At 42.4% G+C, this 19,689-nt stretch overlaps 2 long non-coding RNA genes across 2 annotated transcripts; both read right to left on the bottom strand.

Annotated features, from left to right (window-relative positions):
- Positions 1 to 1,163: 1,163 nt before the first annotated feature.
- LOC123742513 (uncharacterized) lies at positions 1,164 to 11,369 on the bottom strand. Its single transcript, XR_006769694.1, has 2 exons — positions 11,282 to 11,369; positions 1,164 to 1,279 (listed from the first exon to the last, which is right to left on the bottom strand). It is a non-coding gene; the product is annotated as an uncharacterized lncRNA (long non-coding RNA).
- Positions 11,370 to 16,957: 5,588 nt separating this feature from the next.
- Positions 16,958 to 19,218, bottom strand: LOC106603995 (uncharacterized). The gene is made up of 2 exons (XR_001328555.2): positions 19,052 to 19,218; positions 16,958 to 17,200 (listed from the first exon to the last, which is right to left on the bottom strand). It is a non-coding gene; the product is annotated as an uncharacterized lncRNA (long non-coding RNA).
- Positions 19,219 to 19,689: the final 471 nt, after the last annotated feature.

Genomic DNA, 19,689 nt, shown 5'->3' with positions numbered 1-19,689 from the left:
TCCCCTGTCTAGCTTTACTGCGGTGTCCAGCTTTACTGCGGTGTCCCCTGTCTAGCATTACTGCGGTGTCCCTGTCTAGCTTTACTGCGGTTGTACCATGTACTGTATAGACCACTCTGTAAAATAACTGACAACTTCACAGCAGTGAGCGGTGTCTTTGGCTCAGAGCGCTGTGTGTGTGTGTGTGTGTGTGTGTGTGTGTGTGTGTGTGTGTGTGTGTGTGTGTGTGTGTGTGTGTGTGTGTGTGTGTGTGTGAGAGAGAGCTGGGTTGCCTATCTACTGGGACAACACACACACACCTCACTTTTTTTTCTTCTCTTATCTTTTCCATCCCTCGCCGTTGCCTTCTGCTGTCGCCGTGACGCATGCACCCTAACGACCATGGCTGTAGACTGTTACCATGTTACCGTCTCTACAGTAACAATCTAAAGCCACGGTCGCCATGGAGACAGCAGGGAGAAGGAGGAGTGGGAGTTGGCATGGTAACTGGAGATGGCGATGTCCGATTGGCTCTTGGGTGGATACGACGTGCGCACATCAGCATAGAAATCCCCCAATACTGGCCCATGCAGTCAGGCTGGCTCACACACAGGGGCACGAGGCAGAGAGAAGAGGAGAAAGAGGGAGTTTGGGGGGGAGAGAGGGAGAGCAAGGAAGAGAGGAATAAATGGGGGAGAAAGAGAGAGAGGAGAAGAGAGCGTTGTGGAGTTTTTGTGGAGTCCTCTGGAAAGTTGCGACGAGGACATTCCTAGAGACTTACCAAGACATGCCATATCTTAATTTGCCCAGTTTCACACAGCATGAAAATAATCCTGCAGCAACAGGAAATGTGAATTGTTATGTGGATTATAATTCATGGATTTTTTTGTTGTTGTAGGGGTTGATACACTCTTTTTGTTGGACAAATCAAGTCTGACGTTTTCAAATACACTACACATTTACATTTCCTGTTGTGAAGGAAAATTCCTGCAACAACAGGATGATCAAATTAAGACGACATCTGTACAATACCATTGTCAGGGTGTTAGTTAACCTAAACTATAGTTTCCATAGCCGCACTTCCAGGGCGATGTCTCCAGGACAGGTAGTGTTGCCACGGCGAGTTGCCAGGCATCAGTAGCCATGACTGTAGACTGTTACTGTAACTGTGAGACTTTTTTTTAAAGCAGTAAGCAGTCTAAAGCCAAGGTGCTGATGCTCTGGCAGTCAGGGGGTCGTAACCACGGTAACCAGGAGAAGGAGGGAGAGAACAGGTCGGATAGCCTACATACCACTGCACCTGCAATGAAAAGAAGAGAAGAGAAGATGTTTAAAAAAAAAAAAAAAAAGTTAAAATATTGTACATCCCAAAATGCCTTACTTTTGACCAGAGACCTTTTTCTATTTGGGACACAACCTTCATGGGAGGCTTTCTTCCTGTTTCGTTCCCTAATGTCATTATGTTAATGATCAGAAAGAAAAACAAACCACGACGGTCAGTGTCCCAGTACGTATATCTGCCAATGGGAACGGTCAGTGTCCCAGTACGTATATCTGCCAATGGGAACGGTCAGTGTCCCAGTACGTATATCTGCCAATGGGAACGGTCAGTGTCCCAGTACGTATATCTGCCAATGGGAACGGTCAGTGTCCCAGTACGTATATCTGCCAATGGGAACGGTCAGTGTCCCAGTACGTATATCTGCCAATGGGAACGGTCAGTGTCCCAGTACGTATATCTGCCAATGGGAACGGTCAGTGTCCCAGTACGTATATCTGCCAATGGGAACGGTCAGTGTCCCAGTACGTATATCTGCCAATGGGAACGGTCAGTGTCCCAGTACGTATATCTGCCAATGGGAACGGTCAGTGTCCCAGTACGTATATCTGCCAATGGGAACGGTCAGTGTCCCAGTACGTATATCTGCCAATGGGAACGGTCAGTGTCCCAGTACGTAGATGCAGTGCATTCGGAAAGTATTCAGACCCCTTGATATTTTGTTACGTTACAGGTGAACCTTCGCCCCCAGTCTGAGTTCCTGAGCGCTCTGGAGCAGGTTTTCATCAAGGATCTCTCTGTGCTTTGCTCCGTTCATCTTTCCCTCGATCCTGACTAATCTCCCAGTCCCTGCCGCTGAAAAACATCCCCACAGCATGATGCTGCCACCACCATGCTTCACCATAGGAATGGTGCCAGGGTTCCTCCAGACGTGATGCTTGGCATTCAGGCCAAAGAGTTCCATCTTGGTTTCATCAGACCAGAGAATTTTGTTTCTCATGGTCTGAGAGTCCTTTAGGTGCCTGCTGGCAAACTCCAAGTGGGCTGTCATGTGCCTTTTACTGAGTGCTGCAGAGATGGTTGTCCTTCTGGAAGGCTCTCATCTCAATGGAGGAACTCTGGAGCTCTGAGTGACCATTGGGTTCTTGGTCACATTCCTGACCAAAGCCATTCTCCCCAGATTGCTCAGTTTGGCCGGGCAGCCAGCTCTAGGTATTCTTGGTGGTTCCAATCTTCTTCCATTTTAGAATGATGGATGCCACTGTGTTCTTGGGGACCTTCAATGCTGCAAATAAATGTTGGTACCCTTCCCCAGATCTGTGCCTCGACACAATCCTGTCTCGGAGCTCTACAGACAATTCATTCGACCTCATGGATTGGTTTTTGCTCTGACATGCACTGTCAAATGTGGGACCTTATATAGACAGGTGTGTGCCTTTACATATCATGTCCAATCAATTGAATTTACCACAGGTGGACTCCAATCAAGTTGTAGAAACATCTCAAGGATGATCAATGGAAACAGGATGCAACTGAACTCAATTTTGAGTCTCATAGCAAAGGGTCTGAATACGGTATCTGTTTTTATTTTTAATAAATGTGCAAACATTTAAAAAAAACTGTTTTCCCTTTGTCGTTATGTGGTATTGTGTGAGGGAAGAAAATATATTTCATACATTTTAGAATAAAGCTGTAACGTAACAAAATGTGGGAAAAGTCAAGGGGTCTGAAAACTTTCCGAATGCACTGTATAGTCGGGACTCTGACATTCCTCGTTCCGATTTTGCTCATTCTGATATTTCTTCATTTCTATCTTGTTACTTTTTGGATTATGTGTGTATTGCTAGGTATTTCTGCACTGTTGGAGCTAGAAACAAGCATTTCACTGCACCTGTGATAACAACTACAAATCTGTGTACGTGACCAATAAACTTTGATTTTGTTGTTCGTCTGTGGGAATTTGAGTACCTCAGCATTACCTTTCCTACATGTTTCTATTTAAAGTAATGTTCTAAACATTTTCAGAGAACGTTAAAAAAAGTTCCATTAAAAACCATAAGAAAACTTTAGTAATGTTCAGAGAACATTCAAAGAAAGTAACATAAATTCCGTTCTTAGCATCAACAAAACTATCATCTTGTTAAGGTTCAATAAAGCAGACGAGGATCTCCTTCCAGAGAGACATCAGATATATTTTGCCCATCCATTCAGCCAGCAGGGTTCTCCATCCATGGCGTGGACAGGAAGAATTAACTCTCAGAGAAAAAGGTGAAGGGGTTTGTTTCATGATTAACAACTCATGGTGTGATTGTGGTAATGTACAGGAACTCAAGTCCTTTTGTTCTCCCAATCTGGATATACCTCACCAACAAATGCCGACCATATTACATCCCGAGATCATTTTCTTCAGTCATCATCACTGCCGACACCGCTCTCAAGGAATTACACTGGACTTTATGCAAACTTGAGTCCGTATTTATTGTAGCTGCGGACTTTAATAAAAGGAAATCTGAGGAAAATGCTTACAAAATTCTATCTATCAATAAATGTCTTGTGCCACACGCGCATCGAGTATTCTGACTCATTGCTAATCTGCCTTCCGGGTGACAAGGCCCTCACCCGCCCTCCCTTCGGCAAATCAGATCACGCCTCCATTTCACTCCTCCCCACCTAGGCAGAAACTTAAGCAATAAGCACCTGTGGCAAGGACTGTTCAACATTGGTCTGACCAATCAAATCTACGCTTCAAGATTTTTTTGGATCACACGGACTGAATTTTTTTTCCGGGTTTCCTCTGAGAATAATAACGACGTATACACTGACTCGGTGCCTTGAGTTCATCAGGAAGTGCATAGAGGATGTTGTTCCCACGGTGACGATTACAACTTATCCCAACCAAAAACCGTGATAGATGGCAGCATTCAAATCAAATGTTATTTGTCAAATGCTTTGTCAACAACAGATGTAGACTAAAACGGTGAAATTCTTACTTATAGGTCCTTCCCAACAATGTAGAGAGAAACAGAGAAATAATAGAAAAATAACACGAAAGCGCGAACCACCGCATTTATAACCAAGGCAACATGGACGTGTATAAACGCAATGAAAGACGCAAAACAAACAAAGTGGAGTCGCAATTCAACAGCTTAGACACGAGACATATGGCAGGGACTCCAGACAATCATGGATTATAAAGGGAAAAGTCAGCCACTTTCGTGTATACAGATGCCTCGCTCCCGGACAAGTTAAACACTTTACTTCGTAACTATCCTGCACCATTCCCAGAATGGTGTGGGAAGGTTAAATGCAAAATAGCCATGGGACAACCACGCTCTCACCAAGCTCTAACAAACCTATGGTTCTCAGAACGTTATGTGCTAGCTGGGATTTGTCTGAGATTGGAAACACAGAGAGAGAGAGAGAGAGAGAGAGAGAGAGAGAAACGGAGAGATTCCCCCAGGGCATCTAGCTGGTCCTTGGGCTGAGTTCACAAACCTGTTGTACTAACACTCTAAAGCCTCAGCACCAGAACATCCAACCAATCACAATAAACCAAAGTACAACACAGTCAAAACAAAATGACATGACCTATTGGGAAACACAAACATAAAGCAAAATGCAGTGCTATCTGGCCCTAAATCAGCAGTACACCATGGCCAACTATTGGATCATGGTTACTGATTAAAACCTTAGAAAAACCTTGACAAAATACGGGCTCAGAGAGCACAACCTTGCCATTGAGAAGGGTAGACACAGGAAAACCTGGCTCCCTGAGAGGAAAGGCAGTGCAACCACTGCACCACAGCAGAACCCGAGACAGAGCTGCATTTCCTGACAAAATGTCAAAAATATAAAACGGAGAGTATCACTGATTTAACAACTACATTACTGCTTACCAAAAGATGAGAGACAGTGTCTGACAGACCGACCAACCTACACGTCCTCTATGACATTGATTATTGTTGTTACTGATTGTCCCGTTGACAATCTTGATTATTATTATTATTATTATTTAAATTATGTTAATATTGTAAATTAATCACTTAATTTCCAAAGTACACGTCGCAATATGTACATTATTACATTATTACAGTACATCATGCCAATAAATCTATTTGAATTGAATTGACATTGGCTATAAATAGGGAAAAACATTGGCCTACAATGCAAATATTTGATGAATCTTGAAATTTGGGAAATAAATATGCCTATTTAGAGTCTTTTGCTCTCGCTCACACAAACACACCTGCCAGGGTGTAATTACCTCAGCCCCCCTCGAGACACTCAGCCCCTCAAGACACTCAGCCCCTCTATCCCCCCGAGACACTCAGCCCCTCTAGCCCCCCTAGACACTCAGCCCCTCTAGCCCCCCTAGACACTCAGCCCCTCTAGCCCCCCTAGACACTCAGCCCCTCTAGCCCCCCTCAAGACACTCAGCCCCTCTAGCCACCCTAGACACTCAGCCCCTCTAGCCCCCCTAGACACTCAGCCCCTCAAGACACTCAGCCCCTCTAGCCACCCTAGACACTCAGCCCCTCTAGCCCCCCCTAGACACTCAGCCCCTCTAGCCACCCTAGACACTCAGCCCCTCTAGCCCCCCTAGACACTCAGCCCCTCTAGCCCCCCTAGACACTCAGCCCCTCTAGCCCCCCTAGACACTCAGCCCCTCTAGCCCCCCTCAAGACACTCAGCCCCTCTAGCCACCCTAGACACTCAGCCCCTCAAGCACTCAGCCCCTCTAGCCACCCTAGACACTCAGCCCCTCTAGCCCCCCTAGACACTCAGCCCCTCTAGCCCCCCTAGACACTCAGCCCCTCTAGCCACCCTAGACACTCAGCCCCTCTAGACACTCAGCCCCTCTAGACACTCAGCCCCTCTAGCCACCCTAGACACTCAGCCCCTCTAGCCCCCCTAGACACTCAGCCCCTCTAGCCCCCCTAGACACTCAGCCCCTCTAGCCACCCTCAAGACACTCAGCCCCCCTAGCCCCCCTAGACACTCAGCCCCCCTAGACACTCAGCCCCTCTAGCCCCCCTAGACACTCAGCCCCCCTAGACACTCAGCCCCTCTAGCCCCCCCTAGACACTCAGCCCCTCTAGCCCCCCTAGACACTCAGCCCCTCTAGCCCCCCTAGACACTCAGCCCCTCTAGCCCCGGTGAAATGTACTGGATTAACCTATCGCACTGAGCCTTGAGGCCATTTTTTAAAGCTACGAAAACTGCATGCAGTCTGACATCACCGCCACCTGTCATTGTCTCTCATTGAGAGTATTTGTGTTTTACCTACCTACCTACCTACCTAGCCAGTTGTTGTTAAACAGTGTTTGTGTTTTAGCTACCTACCTACCTAGCCAGTTGTTGCTAAGCAATGATTGTGTTTTAGCTACCTACCTACCTAGCCAGTTGTTGCTAAGCAGTGTTTGTGTTTTAGCTACCTACCTACCTAGCCAGTTGTTGCTAAGCAGTGTTTGTGTTTTAGCTACCTACCTACCTAGCCAGTTGTTGCTAAGCAGTTTTTGTGTTTTAGCTACCTACCTAGCCAGTTGTTGCTAAGCAGTGTTTGTGTTTTAGCTACCTACCTACCTAGCCAGTTGTTGCTAAGCAGTTTTTGTGTTTTAGCTACCTACCTAGCCAGTTGTTGCTAAGCAGTGTTTGTGTTTTAGCTACCTACCTACCTAGCCAGTTGTTGCTAAGCAGTTTTTGTGTTTTAGCTACCTACCTAGCCAGTTGTTGCTAAGCAGTGTTTGTGTTTTAGCTACCTACCTACCTAGCCAGTTGTTGCTAAGCAGTGTTTGTGTTTTAGCTACCTACCTAGCCAGTTGTTGCTAAGCAGTGTTTGTGTTTTAGCTACCTACCTACCTAGCCAGTTGTTGCTAAGCAGTGTTTGTGTTTTATCTACCTACCTACCTAGCCAGTTGTTGCTAAGCAGTATTTGTGTTTTAGCTACCTACCTACCTAGCCAGTTGTTGCTAAGCAGTGTTTGTGTTTTAGCTACCTACCTACCTAGCCAGTTGTTGCTAAGCAGTGTTTGTGTTTTAGCTACCTACCTACCTACCTAGCCAGTTGTTGCTAAGCAGTGTTTGTGTTTTAGCTACCTACCTACCTAGCCAGTTGTTGCTAAGCAGTGTTTGTGTTTTAGCTACCTACCTACCTAGCCAGTTGTTGCTAAGCAGTGTTTGTGTTTTAGCTAGAGAGAGTCATATGGATGTACTACCACAGTATATGGCTCTGCTTTCAGCCGCAAAGACGTCAGCTTGTACGTCCTACTCTACCAGGACAGGGTGACGTAGGAGCTCTGAGCAGACTGTTGTAAACACACACACACACACACACACGAGGTGGTGATGATGAGGAAGGAAGAGATTTCGGCCCATGGGCTTTCTACGTCACAAGTTTTTCAAAAAAAATTATATCACAGTTCGGCGTTTCGCCCAGCGACTGCCTTGGCTAATAGCAGTGTGCGGGGAGTGCCCTCCGCATGGCTTGATATCCATAGCCCGGGCAGCTACTGCTGCGCTCGGCTCTAGCCTGTTCACACGACGGTGAGTGAGTGAGTGAGTGAGTACTGTGTGTGTGTTAATACAGCACACACCGATTTGTCCACGATATGACTGATAAAATTGTACCCTAAAACCCAACAAGAATCTCAGAGATACAATATATACGCCACAGGAGGTTGGTGGCACCTTAATTGGGGAGGACGTGCTCGTGGTAATGACCGGAGTGGAATGGTATCAAATACATTAAACACAGTGGTTTCCATGGTTTCCATGGTGTTTGATGCCATTCGCTCCGTGCCGGGCCGTTTATCATGAGTCGTCCTTCCCTCAGCAGCCTGTGATACACGCCTACATCTGTCCAATGTCAATACAGAATATAAACCACTGCACAGCATTGTCCTCTAAATGATTTGACCTCTATGAAATATTTAAAAGTCATAGAATATCATGGTGCAATGATCCCTCTCCTCCCTCTCCCCCCTCTCCCCCCTCTCCTCCCTCTCCTCCCCCCCCCCCCTCCCCCATGGATTATGCATCAGATCAACCAAAATTAACACAATGCTGAACAGAGAATTATGAATGAACAAAGACTTTCATTGACGTGCAATGCCATCCACACGCCCCCTATATCCTCCCCCCCTCCTCCCCGCAGTCCCCCCCCCACACACACACACACACACACACACACACACACGAGCCACTTCTCACCTCCCCCACACGTTACCACCCAGCACGCGGATCACTGCGGTCATCGAGTACGTGTGTGTGTGTGTGTGTGTGTGTGTGTGTCAGAGCTGTGTGACGCAGAGCCGAATACGCGTCACTGAACTGAGAATGAAAAAAAATAATAAGGGAATGCCGGACTGAGCAGAAATCCACTGAAGGCAGGGAGAGAACGGAGAGAGAGCAAAGCAGAGTAGAGTAGAGAGATGAGAGCAGAGTAGAGCAGAGAGATATCAGAGTATAATAGAGCAGATCAGAGAGAGACATTGTTTTCCTCAGTGAAAACAACGTACTGAGCAAATGTCAAATTGGCTCCTTACCAAATTACCACACGACAGACCATGTATTCACAATACACACCATTGACAAACAAACCAAAACAAAGGCAGTCTTCTCATGCTTTGTTGATTTCAAAACATCTTTTGAATACAAATTGATGGAAAGTGGTGTTAGGGAAAAACATACGACATTATAAAATCCATGTAGACAAACAAGTGTGAGGTTAAAATTGGCAAAAAACACATTTCTTTCCACAGAGCCGGGGGGTGTGACAGGGATGCAGCATAAGTCCCACCCTCTTCAACATATATGAATGAATTGGCGACGGCACTAAAACAGTCTGCAGCACCTGGCCTCACCCTACTAGAATCTGAAGTCAAATGTCTACTGTTTGCTGATGATCTGGTGCTTCTGTCCCCAACCAAGGAGAGCCTATAGCAGCACCTACATCTTCTGCACAGATTCTGTCAGAACTGGGCCCTGACAGTAAATCTCAGTAAGACAAAAAATAATGGTGTTCCAAAAAAGGACCAATTCCCAGGACCACAAATACAAATTCCATCTAGACACCGTTGCCCTAGAGCACACAAAACTATACAAACCTCGACCTAAACATCAGCGCCACAGGTAACTTCCACAAAGCTGTGAACGATCTGAGAGACAAGGCAAGAAGGGCCTTCTATGCCATCAAAAGGAACATAAAATTTGACAAACCAATTAGGATCTGGCTAAAAATACTTGGATCAGTTATAAAACCCATTGCCCTTCATGGTTGTGAGGTCTGGGGTCCGCTCACCAACCAAGAATTCAGAAATTATGCAATAATATCCTTCATGTACAACCTAAAAGACCAAATAATGCATGCAAAGCAGAATTAGGACGATACCCACTAATTATCAAAATCCAGAAAAGAGCCGTTAAATTCTACAACCACTTAAAAGGAAGCGATTCCCAAACCTTCCATAACAAAGACATCACCTACAGAGAGATGAACCTGGAGAAGAGTCCCCCTAAGCAAGCTGGTCCTGGGGCTCTGTTCACAAACACAAACAGACCCCACAGAGCCCCAGGACAGCAACACAATTAGACCCAACCAAATCATGAGAAAACAAAAAGATAATTACTTGACACATTGGAAAGAATTTACAAAAAAAAACTGAGCAAACTAGAATGCTACTTGAGCTGCACTTCCTAACCTCCTGCCAAATGTATGACCATATTAGAGACACATATTTCCCTCAGATTACACAGATCCACAAAGAATTTGAAATGTCTTTATTCTTTTGGAACTTCTGTGAGTGTGATGTTTACTGTTAATTTGTATTGTGTATTATCTACTTCACTTCGGCAATGTTAACATATGTTTCCCATGACAACAAAGACCCTTGAATTGAAGACAGAGAGAGAGAAGTGGAAGCAGCGTGGGTTGGAGGGGGGGAGTTGGAAGGAGTGTTGAAAGGAAGAGTGGGGATGCAGTCATCATCACCATCATCATCATCATCATCATCAAAACGGAAACCTCACGGTGCCACGAAGAGAGAGGAGAGGGGCTGGTGGGGTGTTAAGTTAAAGTTTTATTAGTCTTTTTTTATCCCCTGTAGCCCCCAGATGCACATCCTAGGTGTGTGTGTGTGTGTGTGTGTGTGTGTGTGTGTGTGTGTGTGTGTGTGTGTGTGTGTGTGTGTGTGTGTGTGTGTGTGTGTGTGTGTGTGTGTGTTTTTAACACGCCAATAAACACCTTGAATTGAATTGAATTGAGAGAGGTGGTTTGAAGCAGGGGCAAACTGGTAGCCAGTTCAGCACCATGGATAGCGACGAGTGTTGCAAACCAGACGGGGATTTGACCATATTCCTAGTAAACACACTGCTTTCTCAAATGGATACAGACACAGATACAGCCGATTTAGACACTAGGAGGTGAGAACCTTCAAAACACGTTCCATCCCTACCAGGTGTTGCGCATTGGATTTGACAGTCACAAACGACTTGTGCAGATGTGTAGCCAAATATACCAATACAGTTAATAAAATTATTTTTGGATAATGTCTCGAATGTGGACTGACTTGGCTATTATATATTTTTTAAAAAACATTATGGGTGAATCTGGCCGCATGTTCGGCGTTGTTCGTTTGTACGCGGGGCTCGGTTACCGATCCTAAATCCCGTCTATAGGCTGCATGCTGCCCATGTGCGGGAGAAAGTGAGTCACGCTGCGGTAACTTTCAACCACGGAGGAGCTGAGGCTCGCGCGGTGCCACGGAGAACCTACGGGTTAACAGCCTGCAGGCAAATGAGCCTATAGCTTCTTGATAATAATGTTTCCGAATATAAAGCCTATAACTGCACCCCAAATAAGCCCCACCAATCAATAAACCAGGTAGAAATCAAGCCACAAGAAAACTGTTTGAATTTACCTCAGTCACTCAACCTCCAGTCATAAAACGTCCCAATCACCACTGCAGCTTGTCTGTCTCGCCAAGCAGGGAGATTAGTTACAGGAAGCATCTTCTCATCTTCTTACCTTCTTTTTTTTCTGCTGCTGCTGCTGTCGCAGACATGACAGTGTGTCACACTCTCCCTTCTCAAGGACCTGTCTTCTGCTCTTCTCCTGTTCCCCTTTTTCCTCCTTCTGTAATGTCGTTAGTCTGAGCTGGTTCTTTGGTAGGGTTTTTATAGAGAAGCCGTAGTATCAGTACGGGATCCGGGGCACAGAGGGGAGGGGGACAACTCATTCACTAAAAAACATCACCTACACGTCTACGCGCTTGGCCCTACGTCATAGACGGAATTTTGTCTACGGAGGAGCTATTTATACAGACTAGACAGCAGAACGCGAGGGAGAGCCTACAAATCCAATCCAATTTCAATCCAAGGGGCTTTATTGGCATGGGAAACATATGTTAACATTGCCAAAGCAAGTGAAGTAGATAATAAACACAAATGGGGGGGGGGACAAAAACAATGAACAGTAAACAATACACTCACAAAAGTTCCAAAAGTTGAAAGACATTACAAATGTCATATTATGTATATATACAGTGTTGTAACGATGTGCAAATAGTTAAAGTACAAAAGAGAATAGAAATAAGCATAAATATGGGTTGTATTTACAATGGTGTTTGTTCTTCACTGGTTGACCTTTTCTTGTGACAACAGGTCACACATCTTGCTGCTGTGATGGAACACTGTGGTATTTCACCCAGTAGATATCGGAGTTTATCAAAATTGGGTTTGTTTTCAAATTCTTTGTGGATCTGTGTAATCTGAAGGAAATATGTGTCTCTAATATGGTCATACGTTTGGCAGGAGGTTAGGAAGTGCAGCTCAGTTTCCACCTCATTTTGTGGGCAGTGTATCATCTGAACACTGCCCAAGGAGAAAAACATACTGTTTATACTTTTATTAAAATCTTTACTAATATCTAAAACAAGTTCTAAAATATCTAATGTGATAATATAGGCTCGGAGAAATAGCTTCAGAAATAGCAGCATTCTCCGGATTGGTTGAGTGAGAGGAGGCGGGCTATAATGGGCAGTTTATTCGTTCTATTGGTCGGTCAGTGGTTCACATTGGAACAGCAACTGAGACTGGAGTAGAAGGAATGCCTGTGGTGTTTCAGACTAGCCACAGTATGACGTGGGACTGTAGACTGTAGCCAACCGATAAAACACTTTCTCAAAAATCATGCATCACATTATTCCAGGTCATTCTGGTAGAATGTCGATGATGATGATAATAATAAGCTATATTATGTCCCATAGGTATACTACGAAGGACATGATTCGTGTAATAGCGTGGGTAACTTCAATGACCCGAGTGAATGCTTAATCTTGCATTCACTCGGGACATCACTTGTGACATTTTACAATGTTAAACTACATCTTCTGCAACTGGTTAGATTACTTGATAGAAATCACTGTATTTTATCTCACTACTAGGCTACGAGTTTATCCATATCAGCAACATTGCAGAATGGACAATGCCAGTGACCAAGGGTTGGAACCGGTTGAGGGAACAGAATCGAAACCCGGAAAATAACAATATTTGTCAAAGAACAGAATCAGAACCAGGAACAAAAGTAATCTATACTGTTCTGGAACAGAACCGTTATTTAAAAAGGATGGGAACCGGTGAATGTTATTTTATGTTCTGGGCATTTGTTTCCAGTCTCATAAAAGCCGCAACAATGTGCCTATGCAAAGCCCTCACTCTGTGTCTCAGAAGTGTATTTCAGTGTCTGCCTGCCTGCCTCCAAAGCATAGTCAACTAGCCTACTACTAACTTTACAAGCATGATTCAGAAATTAGGGAGAGATATTTTTAATTAGAGAAGAAAGAATTAACTTTTTCCACACTCGTTCAGGATACTTTAGTTATCATGTTTCACATTGAATTTATTAACTCCAAAAAGTTAATATTCATTTTTTTTATTTTTTTTATTGTGCTGCTCTGCACACACACACACACTTGTTAGTTAGCTAGCTGAAGTTCAAATACATTCTAATCTGTGCGTAAACCATGTGTGGGATCATTTCCACACAAAGTGTGAGATTCATCAATATGAACGTTTGCTTGAGAGTGTGAGTAAATTTACGCACAGCCATGCTAATGCATATGCACAGTGCCAAGTGGTGGAATAAGGGTAATGCTTGTCAAGTGTAGTTTGGGGATAATATATGTTGAAAATGTGTGAAATTGTGAGAGTAATAATTAAATAATTTCTTCGATTTAATTTGTATTTCCATTGTGAATTCATGCAACATATCTTGACAGGCTATCATATCATTTTACCACATCGGTGCATTTATTAAGATAATAATCCATATAAAATACAGTCATTTTTTAAAGAGTCATGTGTGAAAGAGAAATCATTGTTGAAATATTATAAAAGACTGAGATAATGGGAAATCCATGATGGCGTCTTTTGCCCATTGTATTTGTTGGAAGATTTGGCACACGCTGCAATTTGCGGAGAGCACATTTTTATATATTTTTAAGTGGGACTTTTTTTGTTGTTGTTGCAGAAACTACAGATTGGCTCATCAGATAACGCTTCCCAAAAACTAATTTTATAGAATTTTAGATAGGATTTGAGACCTGCTTTAAAAAGGCAAATACATGCCATCGGGTGCAAATCAAAGTGCTAGGTTATGTGATGGGCAAAAGACGCTTCTGAATGGGATGGCAAGGCGGCCAGCTATTCTGGTTTATATGCCTACAGAAAGAAGCTGTTGAGGATTTATGGCTTATTGGTGAGTGTTGTCTAGTCGTTTGAAGTATATTTGCCATCGCTAAAGCAACTTGAATTGTATCTTTTTAGCTATGTTTAAATTTTTTACTGGTCAAGCCACAACTAAGCGAGCAAAATAAAACCTTTTGGTTGTACTCAATCTTTGCCACTACCACCTCTCAGTCTCAGAATTTTTTTTTGGGGGGGGGGTTGCACCCTTGTGTTTCATAGTACACTGTTGTATAATCCCCACCGATTTTAAATGGATGACTTTAACCATACATGGGTAATAATTAGTGGAGTTTTTTAATGCAAATAGCCAAGGTCATGCACGAGCGCTGAGAACAGTTGGTATTTATCAATGGTCACAGGTATCTCCTACCAGTGTGCGTATGATGCTCGTAGGATTGTTTGATAAATCACACTTTTTCCTATGTGTACAAACATTCTATATTCCGTTCATAAGTAGTATTTTAGAATAGCTTCTATGAAATATTGATAATTGAGGCCCCAGATGCCCAAGCCTCAAAACCAGAAATATGTGTTAGACAACACATTTTAAATAAATATCACAATTTTGATTAGTTTTTCCCCCCTCTGTGTACGAGTCCTTAAAACACAGTCCATTGTACAAAGGAAGTAATCCTCAATTGAGGGACATCAAGGAGATTAACCTCTAACATTCATAAGCTTGTTCATGTGGGGAAATTTTGTCATGACAACCACAGGCTTTTTGTTTTTGTACACATGATTGGAGTTTACCGTTTTTTTTTGTTTGTTCCAGACCTTAACTAAACACCAAATTCAATAAATTGTGGTTTTAAAACACACAGTTCAATCCCCTGGGTCAGAAATTACATTTGAATTTAGGAATGAGCTTCATAAACTACAATGTCCTGACAAACCTGCGTGATAAAACAAAAGAGGATACATTTTTTTAGACTGTATTAGTGATTTAAATACTTGAATAGCTCACAACTTCCTCCAGCTAAATCAAGACAAGACCGAGGTACTTATTGTTGGAGCCAAAGAACAGAGAGAGAATCTAGCCACACATTTTAATTCACAGGCAATAAAGATAAAACACCAGGTTAAAAAAAAATCTAGGTGTTATTTTAGATTAGGAACTAAATTTAGAATCACACATTAGGAATGTGACCAAAAGAGCTTTTTAACACCTGAGGAACATTGCCCAGGTGCGGCCGTTTCTGTCTGAGGCTGATACAGAGAGACTCATCCAGGCTTTTATTACAAGCAGGCTTGACTACTGTAATGCTCTCCTGTCTGGTCTACCCAAGAAAGTCATTGGTCAACTGCAAAACATACAGAATGCTGCAGCGTGGGTACTGACCAAGACCAGATGGAGAGAACACATTACACTGGTTTTAAGGTCTCTGGCTGCCTGTGAGTTTTAGAATTAATTTGAAGATTATTCTATTGGTTTTAGGACAATCCACGATTGTGCACCCCAATACATGTCAGACATGCTTTTAAGTTATGTACCCAGTAGGTCCCTCAGGTTCTCTGGCCTTTTAACTATCCTAAAGCCCAGGACCAAGAGGCATGGAGAGACAGCCTTTAGTTACTATACCCCCAGCCTGGGACCAAGAGGCATGGAGAGACAGCCTTTAGTTACTATACCCCCAGCCTGGGACCAAGAGGCATGGAGAGACAGCCTTTAGTTACTATACCCCCAGCCTGGGACCAAGAGGCATGGAGAGACAGCCTTTAGTTACTATACCCCAGCCTGGGACCAAGAGGCATGGAGAGACAGCCTTTAGTTACTATACCCCCAGCCTGGGACCAAGAGACATGGAGAGACAGCCTTTAGTTACTATACCCCCAGCCTGGGACCAAGAGGCATGGAGAGACAGCCTTTAGTTACTATACCCCCAGCCTGGGACCAAGAGACATGGAGAGACAGCCTTTAGTTACTATACCCCCAGCCTGGGACCAAGAGGCATGGAGAGACAGCCTTTAGTTACTATACCCCCAGCCTGGGACCAAGATGCATGGAGAGACAGCCTTTAGTTACTATACCCCCAGCCTGGGACCAAGAGGCATGGAGAGACAGCCTTTAGTTACTATACCCCCAGCCTGGGACCAAGAGGCATGGAGAGACAGCCTTTAGTTACTATGCCCCCAGCCTGGGACCAAGAGGCATGGAGAGACAGCCTTTAGTTACTATACCCCCAGCCTGGGACCAAGAGGCATGGAGAGACAGCCTTTAGTTACTATACCCCCAGCCTGGGACCAAGAGACATGGAGAGACAGCCTTTAGTTACTATACCCCCAGCCTGGGACCAAGAGACATGGAGAGACAGCCTTTAGTTACTATACCCCCAGCCTGGGACCAAGAGGCATGGAGAGACAGCCTTTAGTTACTATACCCCCAGCCTGGGACCAAGAGGCATGGAGAGACAGCCTTTAGTTACTATACCCCCAGCCTGGGACCAAGAGGCATGGAGAGACAGCCTTTAGTTACTATACCCCCAGCCTGGGACCAAGAGGCATGGAGAGACAGCCTTTAGTTACTATACCCCCAGCCTGGGACCAAGAGGCATGGAGAGACAGCCTTTAGTTACTATACCCCCAGCCTGGGACCAAGAGGCATGGAGAGACAGCCTTTAGTTACTATACCCCCAGCCTGGGACCAAGAGGCATGGAGAGACAGCCTTTAGTTACTATACCCCCAGCCTGGGACCAAGAGGCATGGAGAGACAGCCTTTAGTTACTATACCCCCAGCCTGGGACCAAGAGGCATGGAGAGACAGCATTTAGTTACTATGCCAGAGAACCTGCCAGAGAACCTGATGGGGGCTGAAACTGTGGACATATTTAAAATAGATCTTAAAACATATTTTTAGCTTTGCTTTTCCTCTGGGTGCTTTTTAGTCGTTCAGTTTGTCATTCTTTTGTTTTTTCATGTTATGTTTGTTGTGTAGTAAATATCTCAGCTTTTATTTTCCTCGTTTTTTTTTTCTTTTTTTAATCAGTTTTCTCCTGTAAAGCACATTGCGTTGCATTTTATGTCTGAAATGTGCTGTATAAATAAAAGCTTGATTTGATAAACAATAACATGGGTGAATCTATTTTTATCCAACATTGTGAAGTTGCACACTTCTGAATAATATCCTGGAATATGAACGTTATCCTGGTGGCTGGGAGTTATTTAACATCTGCAGGGTGTCCGAGTGAGAGGTCCTTCAACCTGGAACAAGCAGAGAGAAGGGGCGAGAAATTTACCTCTGCTCAAATTTCAATGCTGGTTGTAACGCCCTGGCCATAGAGATGGTTTTTTTGTTCTTTATTTTGGTTAGGCCAGGGCGTTACATTGGGTGGGCGTTCTATGTTCGTTTTCTAGGTTTTTTTTGTATTTCTTTGTTTTGGGCCGTGTGTGGCTCCCAATCAGGCACAGCTGAAGTTCGTTGTTGCTGATTGGGAGTCACACATAAGGAGCATGTTTTTCCTTTGGGTTTTGTGGGTAATTGTTTCTGTTTAGTGTTTTGCACCTGACAGGACTGTTTGGCTGTCGTTTTTCTTGTTTTGTTTTGTATAGTGTTCTTTCTATTATTAAATGCAATGATGAACACTAACTCCGCTGCACATTGGTCTACTCTCTCTCACGACAGCCCTTACAATTAGTCTATATTAGTATGTCTGTATTAGTATTAGTATGTCTGTATTAGTATTAGTATTAGTATGTCTGTATTAGTTTAGTATTAGTATGTCTGTATTAGTTTAGTATTAGTATTAGTCTATATTAGTATGTCTGTATTAGTATTAGTCTAGTATTCGTTTAGTAGTAGTATTAGTATGTCTGTATTAGTATTAGTCTAGTATTAGTTTAGTATTAGTATGTCTGTATTAGTTTAGTATTAGTATGTCTGTATTAGTATGTCTGTATTAGTGTAGTATTAGTATTAGTCTAGTATTAGTTTAGTATTAGTATTAGTCTGTATTAGTTTAGTATTAGTATTAGTCTGTATTAGTCTAGTATTAGTTTAGTATTAGTATTAGTCTGTATTAGTCTAGTATTAGTTTAGTATTAGTATTAGTCTGTATTAGTCTAGTATTAGTTTAGTATTAGTATTAGTATTAGTCTAGTATTAGTTTAGTATTAGTATTACTCTGTATTAGTCTAGTATTCGTTTAGTATTAGTATTAGTCTGTATTAGTCTAGTATTAGTTTAGTATTAGTATTAGTCTGTATTAGTCTAGTATTAGTTTAGTATTAGTATTAGTCTGTATTAGTCTAGTATTAGTTTAGTATTAGTATTAGTCTAGTATTAGTTTAGTATTAGTATTAGTCTGTATTAGTCTAGTATTCGTTTAGTATTAGTATTAGTCTGTATTGGTCTAGTATTAGTTTAGTATTAGTATTAGTCTGTATTAGTCTAGTATTAGTTTAGTATTAGTCTAGTATTAGTATTAGTCTAGTATTAGTTTAGTATTAGTCTGTATTAGTCTAGTATTAGTTTAGTATTAGTATTAGTCTAGTATTAGTTTAGTATTAGTCTAGTATTAGTTTAGTATTAGTATTAGTCTAGTATTAGTTTAGTATTAGTATTAGTCTAGTATTAGTTTAGTATTAGTATTAGTCTAGTATTAGTTTAGTATTAGTATTAGTCTAGTATTAGTTTAGTATTAGTATTAGTCTAATCACGACAACCGTTACACTGGTTCAAGTTGCTGAAGCTAGAACTACCTTTATTAATGTGCAATTGTTTTGTTATTAACAGTTGAATATTTTTGTAATATTGGTCAAGTTGGTTACAGTATAACTTGGCCTATATTTAACTAGTAACACCAACCCAAATGCTTAGTTAAATAAAGGTTAAATAAAATAAACATAAAAAATAAAAAAATGGTGCAACAAAATTGGGGAAAGGAAAGTGGCAAGACAAAGTTAGCTAGGTAAACAGACACTGTGTGTAGTTAGCTAGCGAAAAAAGACTCATCAACACAATGCACGCATAAATTGGCTGGCTAGAAAGGCTAGATTGAACAGAGCTGGCTGCATTTCCTATATTTTTCATCAGATTATGTTAAAATGTCTTACCTCCAAAAAAGTCGGGCAGGACTGTTTTCTCCTGCCAATGCAATGGAGTGAAACTCAATCAGGTCCCTGAAAACAAATGGGGGGAAAAAAATATTTGCTACATGTCTTTAGCTGGTTAGCAAGTTTCACCAATTAATGATTTAAACGGTTCAGGTCTTCATAACTGACACATTGGCGAATCTACGATTGGTTTAGTTCATCTCTAATCAGCCGATAAACAAAATGTATCCAACATGTTAGAAAAAAAAAACAAGTTAATCAACATTTGAAATCACAGTTCATAAATTATTTTGTTGAATATTTAAACATAATTTGGTGAATAAATAAATGTTATACTAACATTTCGCCAATTTATTCCTTATTCTTCTGAAAAATGTTATTCCGTTCATTCAGTTCATTGTTATTATTGAAAAACAATTGCTGGTCGTTACTAGTTACCACAGCCACAAAGTCGAAAAAAATCATGCCTATTTCTACAGTCTTCTTAAAATCTGATTTCAAACTTAACCTTAACCACGTTGCTAACCTTATGCATAACCCTAACCATAAATTAAGACCATAAAGCACATTTTTGTTTTATGATATAGCATAATTCTCGACTTTGTGGCTGTATTATCTAGTGGAAACCATTTTTTTTT

Source organism: Salmo salar, chromosome ssa04, assembly GCF_905237065.1.
Source record: "Salmo salar chromosome ssa04, Ssal_v3.1, whole genome shotgun sequence".
In the NCBI taxonomy this organism is placed as follows: domain Eukaryota; kingdom Metazoa; phylum Chordata; class Actinopteri; order Salmoniformes; family Salmonidae; genus Salmo; species Salmo salar.
Note: the sequence above shows the minus strand (reverse complement) of the source record. Positions and strands in the feature narration are given on the sequence as shown.